We start from the raw sequence: 6,819 nt of genomic DNA, 5'->3' as shown, positions 1-6,819 counted from the left end.
TTAAACTTAGGAACAAACAAAAGTTAGGATGAGGATTAAATAAAAAATCAGAATAATTACAAACGTCTGCAACTTCGGTTCGACTGCCCCTTACCTTTGAGTGGCCCCTCAATGTTTTGGAAACGGGTGAAGGACTTTGTCTTCATTAGAATGGGCCCCCTGCGATGCTGAGGCAGTTTGGACTCCACTCTTAGAAGGCCTAGAGTGATGGTGATTTCACTGATCCTAGACCCGGGGTAAACTCTGTGCCTTAGCATCCCATGGGCGAACTGTTGTTATGTCAAAAAGATTTAGCTTAGCCAATCCAACCAAAAAATTGATTAATCTGTCACCTAAATGTTACATCAGTATTAGTAGAACTCTGTCCTAGGGTAAATATGCTTTTTTAAACTTAGGAAATAAACAAAAGTTAGAATGAGGGTTAAATAAAACATCAGGATGATTACAAACGTCTGCAGCTTCGGCTTAACTGCCCCTTACATTTGAGTGGTCCCTCAAACGTTTTGGAAACGGGTGGAGGACTTTGTCTTCATTAGAATGGGCCCCCTGCGATGCTGAGGCAGTTTGGACTCCACTCTTAGAAGGCATAGAGTGATGGTGATTTCACTGATCCTAGACCCGGGGTAAACTCTGTGCATTAGCATCCCATGGGCGAACTGTTGTTATGTCAAAAAGATTTAGGTTAGCCAATCCAACCAAAAAATTGATTAATCTGTCACCTAAATGGCAGTATTAGTAGAACTCTCTCTTAGGGTAAATATGCTTTTTTAAACTTAGGAAACAAACAAAAGTTAGGATGAGGAATAAATAAAACATCTGAATAATTACAAACGTCTGCACCTTCGGTTCGACTGCCCCTTACATTTGAGTGGTCCCTCAATGTTTTGGAAACGGGTGGAGGACTTTGTCTTTATTAGAATGGGCCCCCTGCGATGCTGAGGCAGTTTGGACTCCACTCTTAGAAGGCCTACAGTGATGGTGATTTCACTGATCCTAGACCCGGGGTAAACTCTGTGCATTAGCATCCCATAGGCGTACTGTTATTATGTCAAAAAGATTTAGGTTAGCCAATCCAACCAAAAAAATGATTAATCTGTCACCTAAATGTTACATCAGTATTAGTAGAACTGTAATGGCGGAAGGAGGTGAAGGGAACAAGTGAGCCCTAATCTACCCACCGCCCTGTCCCTGCCTACTTGCAACGACCCGCCCTAGGCGACGGGGTACAACTTGGCGGCGGTCCCTACGCTGACTAAGTGCAAGGGGATACAAACAGGGAACAAGCAAGGGAAGGGGCAGTAGCCCACGGAACACCGTGAGGGAACGGAGTGGTGAACGAGCAGTCAGGATCAGGATGTAATGAAGTATACAAACGCAGAGCACGGAGCAGGAAGCAAGCCGGGGGCAGAGCGAAGCAGGATAAGCGTAACTGAAGCAAGGCTGAAGCACGGCAGAAGCAGGCTGGAGCAAGGCAGCAGTGGGGCCAGGAAACCAGGAAGAATCACAAGCAATGAGGAAGAGAAAACGGCAGGCATAAATGGACAGGGGGCGGAGCTAACTCCGACTGACCAGACCGCGATAGGCTCTCCCACTCCTGAGCCTGCCACCCTGATTGGTGGGAGCCGGTGTCAGTCTAAGAGGTCTGGCCTCAGGTGTCGATTGATTAATCCTGGGAGTATCCACAGACGTAGTGCCTGGCAGATCCTTTACAAGAACTCTGTCCTAGGGTAAATATGCTTTTTTAAACTTAGGAAAGAAACAAAAGTTAGGATGAGGATTAAATAAAAATTCAGGATGAAGACAACCCTCTGCAGCTTCGGCTCGACTGCCCCTTTCTTTTGAGTGGCCCCTCGATATTTTGGAAACGGGTGGAGGGCTTTGTCTTCATTAGAATTTGGCCCCCTGCGATGCTGAGGCAGTTTGGACTCCACTTTTAGAAGGCCTAGAATGATGATGATTTCACTGATTCTAGACCCGGAGTGGACTCTGTGCATTAGCATCCTATGGGCGAACTGTTGTTATGTCAAAATGATTTAGGTTAGCCAATCCAACCAAAAAATTGTTTAATCTGTCACCTAAATGTTACATCAGTATTAGTAGAATTCTGTCCTAGGGTAAATATGCTTTTTTAAACTTAGGAAAGAAACAAAAGTTAGGATGAGGATTAAATAAAAATTCAGGATCATTACAAACGTCTGCAGCTTCGGCTCGACTGCCCCTTACATTTGAGTGGCCCCTCAATGTTTTAGAAACGGGTGGAGGACTTTGTCTTCAATAGAATGGGTCCCCTGCTATGCTGAGGCAGTTTGGACTCCACTCTTTGAAGGTCTATAGCAGGGGTCTCAAACTCGGCCGGGTAAGTGGGCCGCATATAGAAAAAATGGGAAGTTGACGGGCCGCATTACTTTCAAATTTGATACAATACAAAATTATTGTTAATCAATTAGTTATTTGAACTACTATAAAACTATATTACTAGAATAATAATACTACATTACTATAATAATAGCGCTAGGTTTAAAATTTGAGATATTTCTCCACGTGCTTATTTCAACAATCCAACTTTCCAGTTTAAGTGTCGCTAAATGCAGTCCGGCGGCTCAGTTAGCACACATGTCAAGATTGGGCAGCCCCTTTTTAGATAGTGCCGCAGTGCCCTCTGTGGATGCTGCCGCAGTGCCCTCTGTTGAGGCTGCCACAGTGCCCTCTGTAGAGGCTGCCACAGTGCCCTCTGTAGAGGCTGCCACAGTGCCCTCTGTAGAGGCTGCCACAGTGCCCTCTGTAGAGGCTGCCCCAGTGCCCTCTGTAGAGGCTGCCCCAGTGCCCTCTGTAGAGGCTGCCCCAGTGCCCTCTGTAGAGGCTGCCCCAGTGCCCTCTGTAGAGGCTGCCCCAGTGATGTCAGGGGCTTGCCCAGAGCTGGAGTCCCAGGCAGAGCGCTAGTAGGCTCTTCCTGGGACTCCAGCTGTGCTCCTGACATCACTGGGACTCCTGCTCTGGGGAAGCCCCTGACATCATTGTCGATGTATGGACAGCGATGTCACAGGCTTCCCCAGAGTCCCGGAGCAGAGCCGATAATAGCGCTCTGCCCGGGACTCCGCTCTGGGGAAGACCCTGACACACTGTCCATATATGGGCAGCGATGTCAGAGAATTCCACAGAGTCCCGGAGCAGAGCCGACACCAGCGCTCTGCTCGGGACTCCGGCTCTGGGGAAGCCCCAGACATCGCTGTTCATATGTGGACAGCGATGTCAGGGAATTCCACAGAGTCCAGGAGCAGAGCCGACACCAACGCTCTGCTCCGCTCTGGGCAAGACCCTGACACACTGTCCATATATGGGCAGCGATGTCAGGGAATTCCACAGAGACCCGGAGCAGAGCCGACACCAGCGCTCTGCTCGGGACTCCGGCTCTGGGGAAGCCCCAGACATCGCTGTTCATATGTGGACAGCGATGTCAGGGAATTCCACAGAGTCCAGGAGCAGAGCCGACACCAGCGCTCTGCTCCGCTCTGGGCAAGACCCTGACACACTGTCCATATATGGGCAGCCATGACAGGGAATTCCACAGAGTCCCGGAGCAGAGCCGACACCAGCTCTGCTCGGGACTCCGGCTCTGGGGAAGCCCCAGACATCGCTGTTCATATGGGGACAGCGATGTCATGGAATTCCAGAGTCTTGGAGCAGAGCCGATACTAGCGGCTCTGTGTCCCGCGGGCCGCGTGCTTGAGACCCCTGCTGTAGACCATGTGACCACTGCAGCAGTCACATGGGATGAAACGTCATGACAGGAGGCCGGGCTGTGCTAAGAGTAGAGGATCGCGTCACCAGGACTATGGCCGGGGTAAGTCTAAACTTTTTTATAAATTCAAAAAAATACCTTTTTTTTTCTCATTTGTGATCTTTGAGGCAGAAGCGCAGCATTTCCGCAACAGAGGAGCAGCGATTCCACAGAATAAATTGACATGCTGCGGCTTAAAAAACCACACTGCAGGTCAATTTTTTGCAGCGTGTGGATGAGATTTGTTCACATCTCATCCACTCTGCTGCGACTGTTATACGCTGCGGATTTTCCGCAATAAAATCCACAGTGTTCATGCCTAGTGTGTTTCTACCCTAACAATAAGGCCCAGTTCACAGAGTTTTTGGGCCTTGATATTGACTCGGACACTGCGTCGGAATCAGGGCCAAAAAACATCTAAAACCGCCTCCCATTGATTTAATCTGAAATCAATGGGAGCCAGTCGCGGAAAAAATAAAAAGCAGCATGTCCTTTCTTGCCGCGGTTCCGCCTCTGACCTCCCATCGAAATCAATGGGAGACAGAAAATGAATTTTTCGCTGCGTTTTTTGTCTGCTGTCCTCAATCGCCGCAGGCAAAAAACGCAGCAAAAAACGCGGCAAGCTAGTGTGGGCAGGTGAAAATCTGCCTCAAAATTCTTTAAGGAATATTGAGGCAGATTTTTTCTGCCTGCAAAATACTCTGTGTGAACAGGGACATACATAATCAGCACTTTGAGACACTTTACTCACTGTGTCAGAAGAGCTGCTGGCTTCCACTCCAGTCCTCGTTGTCAGGCGATGTCTTCCAGGTCTAGTCTTCCAGGCGATGTCTTCGGTCCAGACGTCCAGTCCTTCACCTCCAGCGAGGCTCCAGAAAATGGCGGGGATCGTAGAACGCCTGCCACCGCGCTACATTTGGACTCCTCCCCCTCTCCTTACGCAGCTACGCGGAGGAGAAAGAGGACGAGGCTTAGGAGGTGGAGGAGGAGGAGGAGGACGAGGCTTAGGAGGAGGAGGCGGAGGAGGAGAAGGAGGACAAGGCTTAGGAGGCGGAGGAGGAGGTCGAGGCTTAGGCGGAGGAGGACGAGGCTTAGGAGGCGGAGGAGGAGGACGAGGCTTAGGAGGCGGAGGAGGCAGAGGAGGAGGACGATGAGGCTTAGGAGGCGGAGGAGGAGGACGAGGCTTAGGAGGACGAGGCTTAGGAGGCGGGGGAGGAGGAGGCTTAGGAGACGGAGGAGGACAAGGCTTAGGAGGCAGAGGAGGCTTAGGAGGCAGAGGAGGACGAACTTAGGAGGCGGAGGAGGAGGAGGTGGAGGAGAAGGCGGCCTAGGAGGCGGAGGAGGACGAGGCTTAGGAAGCGAAGGAGGCGGTGGAGGACGAGGCTTAGGAGGCGGAGGAGGACGAGTAGGAAGAGGAGGACGAGGCTTAGGAGGAGGAGGCGGAGGAGGAGAAGGAGGACAAGGCTTAGGAGGCGGAGGAGGAGGTCGAGGCTTAGGCGGAGGAGGACGAGGCTTAGGAGGCGGAGGAGGAGGACGAGGCTTAGGAGGCGGAGGAGGCAGAGGAGGAGGACGATGAGGCTTAGGAGGCGGAGGAGGAGGACGAGGCTTAGGAGGACGAGGCTTAGGAGGCGGGGGAGGAGGAGGCTTAGGAGACGGAGGAGGACAAGGCTTAGGAGGCAGAGGAGGCTTAGGAGGCAGAGGAGGACGAACTTAGGAGGCGGAGGAGGAGGAGGTGGAGGAGAAGGCGGCCTAGGAGGCGGAGGAGGACGAGGCTTAGGAAGCGAAGGAGGCGGTGGAGGACGAGGCTTAGGAGGCGGAGGAGGACGAGTAGGAAGAGGAGGCGGAGGAGGAGGAGGAGGCGACGGCTTAGGAGGCGACGGCGGCTTAGGAGGCGGAGGAGGAGGAGATAGAGGCTTAGGAGGCGGAGGAGGGCGAGGCTTAGGAGGCGGAGGAGGACGAGAAGGAGGAGGAGGAGAAGGAGAAGGAGGAGTCGGCTTAGGAGGCGGAGCAGGAGGCGGAGGAGGAGGACGAGGCTTAGGAGGAGGAGGAGAAGGTGGAGGATGAGGCTTAGGTGGAGGAGGAGGAGGAGGCGGCCCAGGTAAGCTCTCTCTGCGTCGCTGTCCTTGTGTGCCCGTCGGTGCGTCTCGTTCGCGGGTGTGCGCTCCGGTGCTCGCGGTTGCGCGAGCGGGCGGTGTTTGACGGCCCCCACGAAGAGAGGGGGGGCCCACAGCTCACGACATTACTTTGGTAAGCAGTTGCCGGGCCCCCCTTTCAATTAGATTTGGCCGGGCCCCTTACAGAAGTACCCATAATACCCCCCTGATGGCGGCCCTGACCTCATTGCCAGAAACTATTGGTAAAAGGGAACCTGTCACCAGCATTTTACTGATTAAACCAGCAATACCAGGGGGTAGTGGGTGAAATATCATTTCTATTTAACCTAAAATTGTCTTCTTAGTCGGCTCTGTAGCTTTAGTATTCAGTTTTTGAGTTATCTTCATTCCTCAAGTCTTTCCGAGTTTACCCCGCCTCTTTACTTTTGATGGACAGCTCCTCGCCTTCCCCAGCACACAAAATCCCGCACTTGTGCGTTGATGTCCTCTTCCGGGGTGAGCGTACAACGGGACACCGAATTATTACGATAAAAGACGCAACATGTTTACAGACCGTTATTTACAGTCGGAGGAGTTTAGGAGAGGGGATAACGGCAATTAAATTTTGATAGCAGCGGCCAGTAAGGGATAAGTAAAGTTCAATAGGTGATATGCTGGTGACGGGTTCGACTTACCATCAGGGGTGCTCAGGGATATGCCGCTAATCCCCAAGTCAAGACTAGCTAGGAGGTCAAGGCTTCCTGAGCCCTGCTCACACCATAGTCAGGAGCCCCCCAGCTTGACTGTGTCTGATTTGGGACAGGTAGTGGTTCAATTACTGGCTGGTGTTAGAGAGGCTTTGGTGCAGCGTGAGGTCCCACCACCTGTGGTCCCCCTTGCTCCTTCTCCTGTGGCGGCATGGTACGGTTCGTTATCTGGGGCTGTTGC

Source organism: Rhinoderma darwinii, unplaced genomic scaffold (assembly GCF_050947455.1).
Source record: "Rhinoderma darwinii isolate aRhiDar2 unplaced genomic scaffold, aRhiDar2.hap1 Scaffold_106, whole genome shotgun sequence".
NCBI lineage: Eukaryota > Metazoa > Chordata > Amphibia > Anura > Rhinodermatidae > Rhinoderma > Rhinoderma darwinii.
The sequence above is the reverse complement of the archived record's forward strand: the minus strand, read 5'-3'. Positions refer to the sequence as shown.